Source organism: Anthonomus grandis, unplaced genomic scaffold (genome assembly GCF_022605725.1).
Source record: "Anthonomus grandis grandis unplaced genomic scaffold, icAntGran1.3 ctg00000638.1, whole genome shotgun sequence".
NCBI classification, from domain to species: domain Eukaryota; kingdom Metazoa; phylum Arthropoda; class Insecta; order Coleoptera; family Curculionidae; genus Anthonomus; species Anthonomus grandis.
Genome location: NW_026088560.1, coordinates 15,675 through 28,351, shown reverse-complemented (window position 1 = coordinate 28,351; position 12,677 = coordinate 15,675). Strand labels below are relative to the sequence as shown.

Here is a 12,677-nt window from a genome sequence, read left to right as displayed (position 1 = left end):
CGGTTGTCAGAACAAACGTTTCCTCAAAGTTTGGGTATATAAGAATTGGATCGGATACAAGAGACTTTTTAAGATCGTTTAAATTCATATACTCAGAATCAAAATTAAAAGAAGTGTCTTTCTGTAAAAGAGTCGTCAGAGCTTTCGAGATTTTGGCGAAATTAGGAATAAAGCGTCTGTAATATCCCGCAAGACCCAAGAAAGATTTGACATCCTTGGTGGTGGTAGGAATGGGAAACTTCTGGATACACTCAATTTTAGCAGGATTGGGTTTAACGCCGTCCTGGGTGATGAGATGTCCCAAATAAGCGACTTCCTTCCTAAGAAATTCGCACTTGTCAGGCTGAATTTTTAAATTTGCCTGTGCTCATGAATAGTAGACGAATAAATTATTATGTCGTCCATGTAAACCAAGCAGCGTTCGTTCTGGATACCAAGAAGAATGTTGTCCATAACTCGCTGGAAGGTAGATGGAGCGTTCTTCAGGCCAAATGGCATTCGGACGAATTCAAAATGACCATTTTCTACAGAAAAAGCTGTCTTGGGAATGTCGTCGTCTGGATTTATCTCGATCTGATGAAACCCTGAAGCGAGATCGAGCGTAGTGAAGTACTGACATTTCCCTAACTGGTCGAGAAGATCCGAAATGTTCGGAAGAGGATACTTGTCTCCAACGCTGAGCTCATTGAGTTTGCGGTAATCAATCAATCACTCTCCATTTTTGTTCTCCAGAGGCGTCAAGTTTTTTGTGTACGACCCATACGGGGGAAGACCAAGGAGACGTCGAGGGGCGAATGATATTTTGATCGAGCATTTTACCAATTTGCTTTTTAACTTCTCCCTTATGTACCTGGGGGTAGCGATAAGATTTTGTGAAGACAGGTCGAGCATTATTGGTATCGATACTATGTTTGATTTCGCTGGTGAACGTTAGTTGGTCACCTTCAAGGTAAAATATGTCAGAAAAGTTTAGACATACATCAGTAACAAGTTCCTTTTCTTCGTCATTTAAATATTCAAGTCGAAGTTGGTCTCGTATTTTGGCTTTACGATCAAGACTTTTTTTATTGAGTTTTGAGTTAGTTTAAAATATTTTCTTTACATTGGTCTGTGTCAACATTAAATGGTTCTATTTTGAGTTCTGAAAAATCAACCGTTTTTGGTATGGCATTAGCATTAACTATGGTGGTGAAAAATTCACCACGTTCGTTGACTCTGACCATTGCATTTGGTAACCTAACTTTATCTTTTACATCAGAATATAGTAAGGCATCAGTATTAGACAAGTTACACTTGAGTTTAAAAATTTTCTCTGTCCGGGGTTTAATTGAAATTAAATTTACAGGTGCTGTCTTTTGCTGAGAATTTTCTGCACTGGATTTTATGTTTTAACTTTATGCAGGGGAATAGTTTTAGAGTTCGTTATTAGCTGTTTTGCATTTAAATCTATTAAAGTCTAATCCTAGTATTCCATCAAAATCGATATCGAGGTCGTAAATATACACCTTATGTGGCTCTTCAGGGCCAAAGGAAACAAGGGTAGATTCTTGAATTGTTAATTTTTGATTCGTAATACCTTGGATAGTAAGGTTTTCAGGGAATCTTTTGGGTAAATTTTGAGCCGTTTTTTCTTTAAAAATTGAAATGCCTGTACCAGTGTCAATGAGTAATTTAAATCTATTTGATGCATCCTTAATATAGTAAAGGAATTTTTAAAATTTACAGTAAGTAAGGATTTTAAATGAAATGTTGTTCCGGGAAGTTTAGGTTTGGGTCCATGTTGTCCAGATTTAGGGTCTGTATCTGCGACTGAAGTTCGGCTACTGGGTCCTGTCCTTTCTGGGGGTTGGCTGGTAGTTGGAAGCGTGAGAAAATCCTGATAGTCATTAGTATGAATAGGAACATCAAGAGAATAATTATAGTAATTGCCAGAATTTTCAGCATAGGATTGATGATCCGACTTGTGTTGCAAAGAGTAATTCGGGTCGTATTCCTCCTGGGGTTGTTCATAGTGCACATGGAGTGTCCTCTGCTGCGGCTGGGAATACTGAGGTTTGTTTTGACTAAAAGAAGGACGATTTTGGACCTGATTTGGATTAGCATTTCCAAAATTCCTGTTCTGGTTTCCATTGTTGGTTCTCCATTGTTGTTGCAAAAAACTATTTCCATTTACACCTTGTTGTGGTTGATGACGGAAATTTGGTGGGTTCGGATTATGACTTTGAAATGCCTGTGGGTCACCATAAGAAGGCGAGTTAAAACGACATTGATTGGTAATATGACCAATACGACCACAAATTCCACATTTAGGCAATTTGGTTTGCCTTGGCATCATTGGTTGAGTTGTTGGCCTCTGCATAGGGGGTTGGGTTGGGTTTCAAAACTTGTAAGCGGTTAAAGAATGTAAGTGGCGATTCGCCCGGTAGTTGCTTAAGACGTTGCAGGTCTTGTATAAGCGAAGACAAGTCTCTTGAGTCACCAAAATGTAAAGTCAAGAGTTGTTTAATTTCAATATATGACATGGGGTTACGCGAACTAATTAATTGCGCTGCCCCTACCTCTAAGCTTATTTTTAATTTGAATTACTAAAAATACTTTTTGTTGTGCGTTTGCCATATTCGTATGCGCAATCGCACGCATTGATGAAATTGTTTCATAAAAAATGTCGACATGTTTTTATAACTTTTATTAGACCCTGTATCGACTAGGCAAATAGTATATATTTAAAACTTAGGGTGATAATCCACATAAAAATGCCTTCAAAACTCGACCCCCCGTTCCATTTAAAAATTTGATATATATATATATATATATATATACGATATATACGACACACGATATATATATATAAATATGTATATATGTATGTAGTGCCAAGTAAAGCGTAGCTACGTACCTGCAATCTGGTCCTGTCTGTCGAGCTGGTTTTGTAACGCCTTTTTGACTAACATAACTTTTATTAAGTAATCGGGATTTTATTCGTATATTATTTATGTATTTTTCACAGTTTCGTACCCCCTTTTTTCGTTTCGGTTGTAAAGTCCATAAAATGAGAGAATATGCCGGTGACGTCAGACTTCGCGCATCTAAGCTGGCTATCGTTAAGCGTAGAAGCGTAGAATTCTAGCAGATAGTTTATGACTAAACAATCATTGCCGGGGGTGTATTGTGTTAAAATATTATTAAATAAATGGGGTTTAAAATACTCTTAAATAAATTTAAACTTTTCTTTGCTTTATTTACGCGTATGTGGATATAAGTGTTAGCTTTACATACATATATTACTTTAGATACTCAAAATAACGTTTACGATACGTGTTAAAGAAATACATATGTTTTTTTTATACTTATTATGATACGAACATTATTTGATATTCATTAATGTAATCATCATTTAAGATGTCCTTTGAAATACTTTTGTTTAAAAATCAGTTGAAATCTTAAAATATAAAAAAAAAATATTTAAAACAAAAATTAATTTTTAAAATATGTTTTAAAACATCTATTTCTTTTCTTTCTTCAGCTATTAAAGATATTAAAAATAAAACTCCACATAAGGGTATATAAATTTTACTGCTCATAAAAACACTACATAATATTATTACGGTATATAATACATATTCATATTATTAAATTAGTCACTATCTGACAAAATGTCCACATTGCTGATAATTGATTCGTCGAAACTCGTTTCCAAATCTTCATCTGATGAGCCAGTGTTTACCGTAAATTTTAGGGAATCTAAAGTTTCATCAAAAAGATTATGATCTTTTATATATTTGTCTTCAATTTTGTCGACATGGTCACAAATGCTTCTCCAATCATCGACAGATAGATACTTCTGCAAATTTTTGCCTCGTCAAAGCTTCTACATCTGCTAACTTAAAAGTTGTGTTCCTGCTTGCTACCCAGTTTTTAACAGTGGCCCAGATTTTTTCAATGGGGTTCAATTCTGGGTGGTATGGAGGCAAACTCAAAGTTGAGTGTCCGTGACTTTCCATTAGTTCGTCAAGTTTGCACTTTATCGGATAAAATCTTTTATTTTGAAGAACTATTTCATAAAGTTCCGTTTTTGTCATTTTCTCGTCATGTTCTAAATTATGCTCCTTAAGCCAATCAATTATGAGTTGTTTCTTACTTCCTGAGGTAACATTCTTTTTTACTTGTACATTATGGTATGATGCATTGTCCAAAACTAAGACCGAATTTGGTGGCAAATTCGGAAGTAATTGGGTTTCCACCCATTTCATGAAATTTTCATGATTCATGTCGTCATGGTAATCGCCACTTTTAGAACCTGAAATGTTATAAGTAAGAAATTAATAAGCACAGAATATATATTTTTTATATCTTACCTGAGCGGAATATAAGTAGACCGTCTTTAACAAAACCATTTTTTCCTCCAGCATGAACGATGATTAATCGCTGTCCTTTTGAAATGGGTTTTCGTATACCGCCGGCTTTCGTCAAACCAACCTTTGTCAGAAGTATGACTACTGTGTATATAGGTTTCGTCAGTATACACTATATTTCTACCTTGATTTTTAAATTCGGTAATTTGTTTTAAGTATTTTATTCTCTTCAAACGTATGTCATATGATTCCATCAAGGCCTTTCTATTATCATCTGTCTTCTTCCATCTAAAAAACAATGTTTAGAAGTTAGAAATTTATATACATATTAACATCTAACAGGTACATATAATTTTAAAAAACTCATAACCCTAAAAATACAATTCAAGATAAATAAAGAGACACAGGTAAAATTTTAAAAATGATATTCTAGTTAGGTAGAACATTAAGGAGAAGAATATAATAATATGTCCAATTAAGAGGAAAGAGTGGATTAACCAGGGTCATACCTTTTTTTATCTTACAGGTAACATGCTTATGCATCCTACAGGTGTGTATTTATAAATAAATAAAATTAAAAAAGGGTTTGTAACAGGTAGTCAGGAAATTGTAATAGCTATATTATGGGTAGCGCAATTTAGAATTTGAACTTAATTTAAATATTTTTTTAATTTTCTATGTTTTAAGTTTATATGAATGAAAATATCATATGCATATCTTTTCAGTGTTCTTTTTAGTATTTTTTCAATGAACGCTAAGACTAGATAAAAATTGTAATATTACAAACGAATGCAAAATATAAATATGGTTGAACCATACATACCTAAATCCAATGCTCTTTAGTAGTTTTGCTAAGGATGGTATACTCATAGGCTCATGAATAACAGATCGGTCAATGATCTTTTGTAGGATTACTGCTAATAAAAAATAGGATTAAAATTAAAAAAGCACAATAAAGGTAAATACGTACACTTGAGAGTAGGCCTTCTTTTTTCCACTATATAAAAATCATTAACTATGCTCCTAATTTCTTTAAGTTGCGTCGAAGTAATGTCAAGTATACGTGATTTCCTGGGCCTCTTTTTTCTTGGACTGCTGAATGAACAAGAGGGGTTATTTTTTATATTGGCCGACTCCTTCAATATTTTTTGGTAGGTAACTTTCGATATATTTGTAGCAGCCAACGTACGTTCTCTGGAAATAATATAGGATGTATAAATTATATGAATATTAATATTGTGATTTTTAAACGTAATCGGAAAATCTCTAAGACGTAACATAAAATTTATTTATATACATATGTATGTATACAGTGCTTTTCTTTGAAGTCCCCCCCCGTTTATTTTTTGACGGGTCAAAAAAAATGTTTAAAACTTGGCATAAGTAAATTGGTCTATGGATACTATTTTTCACTGTAAACTAGGTAGTTATAAATTCCAAGATGGATCGCGGCTGGGCGACATCTTGAGAAAAAATTTTAAATAGAAAGGGGGGTCGTGTGGTACCTCATTTTAAAGGTCTCAATGAGTACTTTATAACCATGAAATATTAGACTCATATCTTAACCCGTTTCAAAATGGCGGCCTAATAAAAAAGTATTTTTTCTTATTTTAACGTTTTACATTTTTATGATTTTTGAATAGGTAAAAATCAGTGTACGAAAATAAATGCGTCACTATTTTATTTTGACATAAAAACGACAGTTCTAAATGTCAAAATAACACATAAGCGCCATCTTGAATAAATACATTAAATAGAAATCTTGTGTTACCTCATTTAAAAGGTTTTATTGAGTACTTTTAATATTTATTACATGGACTCGGTGGACTCCATTTTGACCTGTCATCAAACCCAAAAATGGATGAGAGAATGAGAGATCGACGGAAACCCCTCCACCATCCATAGCGATGCTAGCGCCACGAGAATCACTGTATAAAGGTAACAAGTCCCGGACAAGTTCCCTTTATACAGTCATTCAAAATTTCATCCTACGATATTTTTCCTATCGCGAGCAGGAGAAGTTTCCTTTATAGACTAGGTGATCCGTTGACATTAATTCTACAATATCTATATGTTAGTTTAATTTCGTCCAAATGTGGACTTGTTCCCTTTATACAATAACCGCTTCAATTGTCTATTGCTTCCGAAAAATTAATTATTTTTTGGATATGCAGTATTGATGAGTCCATAATGAGGACGAAACAATATGTTGCTCATCCGATGGCAATATGTTTTTTTTAATCATATTTTCTTATAGGTACCATTTTAATCGTGGCCAATCAGGTGATTGAACATTCTGGAACGACCAGATTTTAATTTGAAGAAAACACCTTCAAAGGACATGATAATAACAAGTGCTTACATCAAATTCTGACCAGAAGAATACGGATTGAGAGAAAAATTACATCTTTCTGGAGTTTTGGATTGCTCGAGATTTAATTATTGGTGAATAATTATATTTACTTGGCATTTCTTTAAATGAATCTTACTACTGTTATAAAGTAACATAAAGGATTTTATGATATTATTCTTTCTTTTATTTATATTTTTTCAGATCAAATGTTCTATATTAAAAACATTTCAGGTCATTAAAATGAAAGTAAGACACAGAAATGACACCCCTTCCTAAGGAATAGATACGTGCAAAGATGTCAGCAAAACAGATATTCCTTTTTTGTTGCACAATATTTGGTAAGTTTGTTGTACTATTAGAAGCGCATAGACCTTATTTCCCATTCACAAATTTGTTTAACATAACATGGGTGGATATTATATAGTATAATTCTTTTTGTTACTTATTTAATTAAGTTCTGTATGGAGACTGAAACTTTAATTATAGTAAATCTTTACGATTAACTTATTAACAACAGAATATCTAATTCCCTCCCATAAATTCCTCCCTAATTCCCTCCTATAAATGATAATTTATAACTCATTTATTATTTTAAATTTTTCAGCCTATATTTTCTAATATCAATTAACTTTTTCTTTGCAAAGTTAGTCGCTTTTTCGTGATGAGACTCTACCATGACTTTCTTTATTGTATTTGAGTGGAAAGTCTCGCCCAGTTGTTAATTTTTAATCATTGTACGTCTTTAAACGGTTGTGACTTTCCATATGTTGTTGTGAAGTAATTATTCTATAAAACCGTTTTTCTTTAGAAAGTTTGTTGGTCTTCTCATTACAAAGAGGTTTTCGTGTTACATATAAAATTGCTATTTTAATTACCTTCTTAATATACCAAAATACTAATCATTTATGTTCCCATGTCAAAAATATAACTAAAAATTCACAGATTTTGCAACATGCGCAAACATCGTAGGCGTATTGAAAATACCAGATACAAGTACGGTGGCTGTTATTTTTTATATTTTATATTATCTTGTGACGTCATTTGAAAGTGCTCAATAAACGAAACATAAAAGAATTAAGCCTTGTTTGGAAAGCAAATTGACATTTATTGATTTCTAGGGATTTTTATGGCATCAACATACTAAAATTTGATCGAAATCCATCAAAAATAAATAAAAACTGTCAGATACCTGTAATTTTAAAGTGCTCATTTTTTTATATTCCCTATGGCACCAACATACTAAAATTTGGACGAAATCCGTCGAAAAATAAACAAAAACTGTCACCGACCTTTGCAGTCGACAAAACTATTGACCCCGATCGTGTTACGTGTTTTGATCTTTCAACGCCTTATGGCTTATTTATTTCTTCTCTCGTTCTCTTATCTTATTTATGAGCATATCGAGTTCATATACGCGTTTGTTTATTTCGGGCCCCTATGTATGAAACCATAAGTATTTTCAACACTAAAAACTTTTAAAACTTAATAAGTAAAAATTTTTCCTCGTTAATGTAGGCACAATAATCGCCAAAAAGTATGTCAGAAGCTATAATGTAGTTCCAGTACAAACTGACAGGTTCTTATGATCATTATTCATTCAGTTTGTTATTTATTATATTTTTGTAGTTGCCATTAATTTTAACGGTTTATTTTTTAAAATTAGGGTGCCCCCCGAAAATTCCGCCCTTCGCCCCTTCCACCTCTTTTTTACTACCCACTCTGGCAAAAATTGAGCAAAACTCATCATAACTATGCGGGTGGTATAAAATACGGCTTTTATTTTTATTTCCAAAACTCTTGAACGAGGCGCCATTCCATATGGCTCTAAAATGCGCCACCAAAAATAACAATCTACGTATCCAAGCAATTTTGCGAACACGCCCCCATTTAAGTATTATCGAATTTATTCCACTTGGCTGATATACCCTGTATTATTTCATATGGAGGAAAAGTGAAACTTTTTAATTATTTATGAATAACTGGCCGCCATTCCATTTTATAATGTAAGGTGTTAAAGACTTTTATGGTTGGCGCCTCAAATCTTTGAGACCTAAAATTGGTGACATCGCTGGCGACCCAGATTTCATAAATAAGACGCGCATTGGGTTGTGGATTAATGACGAGAAATCGGTCGGGTCGGTCGGCTATTATAATTTAAGCCGATAAGCCCTTAATACCTATGCCATAAACGACCCGAAATTTTCTGGTTTCGCTATAGTAGGTATCTTAAACCCGAGGAAACATATGGTTTTAGCTAATATAATTTTTTGCTTTGATGATGGTTTTTATTTTGATGTTGATGTTACGGCACCGCCGCCGACTAATAGCTCCTACCGACAACTAGTGCAGCGTTGCCAATCTCAATATTTTATCAAAACATTAATATGTAATAATTATATTTTTTCATAACTTAAATAATTTATGCAATAAAAAATATATGCAAATCTTCTTCAGTCTTTTCTAAATTTTAATAAAAAGAATTATTCACCAGACCCTTCTTTTTACTTCAGGTTATAATTTTGCCAGATTAATAATTAATAAAATTACCAATAATTTTAGAACCAAGCACTGGCAACACTGGTTTAGTTACCGATCTAGCGCGGTAAGCAAAAAAAAAATGCGGGTTAGGCTTTGGGTTGTGTTAATTATTTTGATGATTTTGATTGATTTATTTTGTTAATTTTGACTAACTGCTCTTAGTCGACTATCAACTTGTTTTAAAATATCATAGCTCATCATGCTGACCTCATCAATAACAATAGTAGCTATTTCATTAAAGTCACAACGCATGTTATGTAAAAGATCCTCTCTTATATTTGCGTTTCTTTTAGCATTAATATTTATATTAAAAGCAGTGTGTACTGTAGTACTATCAATATTTACAGCAGCTTTACCGGTTGTTGCACAAGCAATAAAAGCACATTTGGTGGTATTATGTCGTAAAGAAAATCTATTTGCAGTTTCAAGCAGTAATTTTAAAACAAAACTTTTTCCAGTGCCAGCAGGTCCAGTAAAAAAAACTTGTAATGGACAAGAATTTTGCTCATGCGATGTATAAGTCAACCGATTAATAAATTCCAAAAGGAATGTTAATTGTTTTAAATTAAGACGTCGATAAGCCAAACAAAAATCTGCATGAGACATCACATTTTCCACTCGTCTGACAACACTAGTTCGATTAATGGAATCTAAATCTATATTATTTACATCAACTTGATTCGGTCCTCTTACAAAATCCTCATCTTGTATAGATTTAACCAGAGGCCCCACAATTGCTGGCTGATCTGTAAGAATATCTTCCATTTTATTGTCAAATTCTCTTGAAATTGTAAAAATCTTTTTTAATGATAAACCGCTATCATATTCTTTACATTTTTCATGTATCTAATTAAAGTTGCTGTTGTAAATTCCCTATATACATATCATTGTTCAAAAGATCTAATTCCATTTCTCTCTTGAAATTTAAAGGTTCTCTCGTGTTATCATATGCTCTCCATTTTAAAACTTTTGGTAATTTTCGTTTCCGATATTTATCAGAATCTTTAGATGTTTTCTCACTGATGGGTCTACTGTTTTGAAAACTCACATGTTCATCAATAGGATCGTCTTCGCAATCCTCCATGAAAAAACGGCATGTTTTCATGTTGTTTGGAACGTGTTTGATCATACCAAGCCACAAAATCAGCCAAAACAGATATCTTTTAAATTGGTCGGTCTTTGTTCATATTTCTGAATAATGTTCAATTTCCAGATATCAGTAGAGTAATTTTCGATAATCTGTTCATTCATTTGCTTCAATTACTTCTTCATTAAAAATCTTTCCATTGGATGCTGTGTAGGTATGGCTTCCACTTTTCTAGACGCTTCAGACATGGATAATCGTAACAAATACCAAGCTGCTTCTTGGGCACACATTTTCACATTATTTAATGCTAGTTTACCCAATTCTTTCATACACATCTCATAATCCATATCTGGATATTTATCACGAAACTTTTATTAATTCTCGATGAAGGGAACTAAAGCCACGCTCACTTTTATTCACATATTCGGCAACTTAAGCAGCACAGGAATATTCATCTAATATAAACTGAACATCCATATTTGACTGCAAAGCTTTCGAAATACATGGATTAAATGGACTGATCCAAATGTCTTCAATCCCACGTTTCATAAAAACCGAGGGTCGATGAATGCCATGTCGAAGAATGTCCAAATACTCATCAAATGACTCTAAATAAAGTTTTTGAAGGAATTCCTCAAAACTTGTCAAAGAACTCACCTCTAAAGCTTCCTGCATTTTTTCAAATTAACAAAAACTTTTGAGTTATCCTTATTAACTGGCAATACCGGAATTAATACCCTAGTTTGATCCATTGGCCAAAATGGTGCCCGAAAACGGCATTTTTTTTGTATTTTTTTGTAGCATGTATGAATATGAGCATGCGTTTGTAAATTCCTGGGGCTTGAAACTAAACATTCTTCGGCTGAGGCAATACTATCAATTAATGCAATAGTTTCCGGTAAATGTTCATCATTTAATAACTGTGCCTCGTGGGAAGGTGGAGCGTTTTCAAGCCATAATAACATATGACAGTGTGGACTACCTCTATGCTGAAATTCCACCCTATGAAAGTAATCTTTTAAATAATATTTTCCAAATGGGCCATCTCTCTTTTTTTTAGAGCAATCATGATTGTATCTACTAATTTGTTAAAATATAGGCAACAAATAACAGGATCATTGTTCATTAATTCCGCTTTAGCACTATTAGACAAATATCAAAGATACTATCGTCAATGTTATCTTCATCGTCTAAATTTTGTTGAAATTTATAGGCGCATTTTAAGAGTGGCTTCCAATGTACCTCTGATGCACTAAGTGTTACAAATACAGTTGGTTTTCCGAGTTGACGCATCATACAAAATAAGTCATTTTTCTTTGACTGCCAATATTGTATCGAATTAGGTATATTTTTTAAAAACGACTCATTCTTTTCCATGCTTTCTTTCACCAATTCTGGATCTAATAAATCTTCTCTTGTAATATTTTTACCTCATGGTTATTATTGCGAAACAATACTTGAAATGTTTGAATAATTCTCAAACGCATGATTTTGGCTGCCATGTAAAGAATGTGATTAGGGGTAACACCACGTCTATCTCTTCTACGGATTTCACTGGTTGCCATCATATAAGGAATTACATTAATTTTAAATTGTCTTTCATGTCCGTAATAGATAGCAGGAAATGATAATTCCTCTGCATCAGCGTCAAAAGATAATGCAAACGGTTTGTTTTTCTGCCCTGGGGCTAAATGTAACACCATATCTTCCCCCAAAAAATTGTTTGCTGTTGCATGTTTAATAATTTCTCAGTTGTTAAAATTTTTTCTTTACGCGACGAAACTACGCCCATCATGTCTTCTTGACTATTCCTTATCTCGAAATGCTGGTCGTAAAATATTTGATTTTCTTCTGCAAAATCATAACCTTCATGTATACCCAAGAATGTGTTATTAATTTTAATATCATATTTTCGGTATAATGGCGTATCTCGTAAATATAATAACCATCTACGCAGAATAGCTTTTGAGACACATCCAGACAAATATGCCCCTTTTTGAAGAATATGATGCTTTATTAAAACTGTCACTGTATATTCATCGTCAACATTTCTGGGCAGGGAAGTTACCATATTATTTACACTGACAGGAACATTTATTATTTGACCCACCATTTTTTGACTACCAGCAAAATAGTGAATTTTGCGAATTTGCAGAAAGGGTAAACGGGGTGAAATTAAACGCTCAGCAATGGGATTTAAGGGGGGTAAGTCAGATGGAATAGGAGGATAAACAAATCCATTAACAGTGGCCAGTTGAGGAATCGTTTTTTTTACGAGATAAAGTGGAATAACAGTTACGACAACACTTATAAAAATTTGCATTCATCCTCGATACTCGAATGCATT

General features: G+C 33.2%; 1 long non-coding RNA gene across 1 annotated transcript; it reads right to left on the bottom strand.

The window, feature by feature from the left end:
• Positions 1–4,466: 4,466 nt before the first annotated feature.
• LOC126749740 (uncharacterized) lies at positions 4,467–5,527 on the bottom strand. Its single transcript, XR_007665292.1, has 3 exons — positions 5,323–5,527; positions 5,176–5,266; positions 4,467–4,640 (listed from the first exon to the last, which is right to left on the bottom strand). It is a non-coding gene; the product is annotated as an uncharacterized LOC126749740 (long non-coding RNA).
• Positions 5,528–12,677: the final 7,150 nt, after the last annotated feature.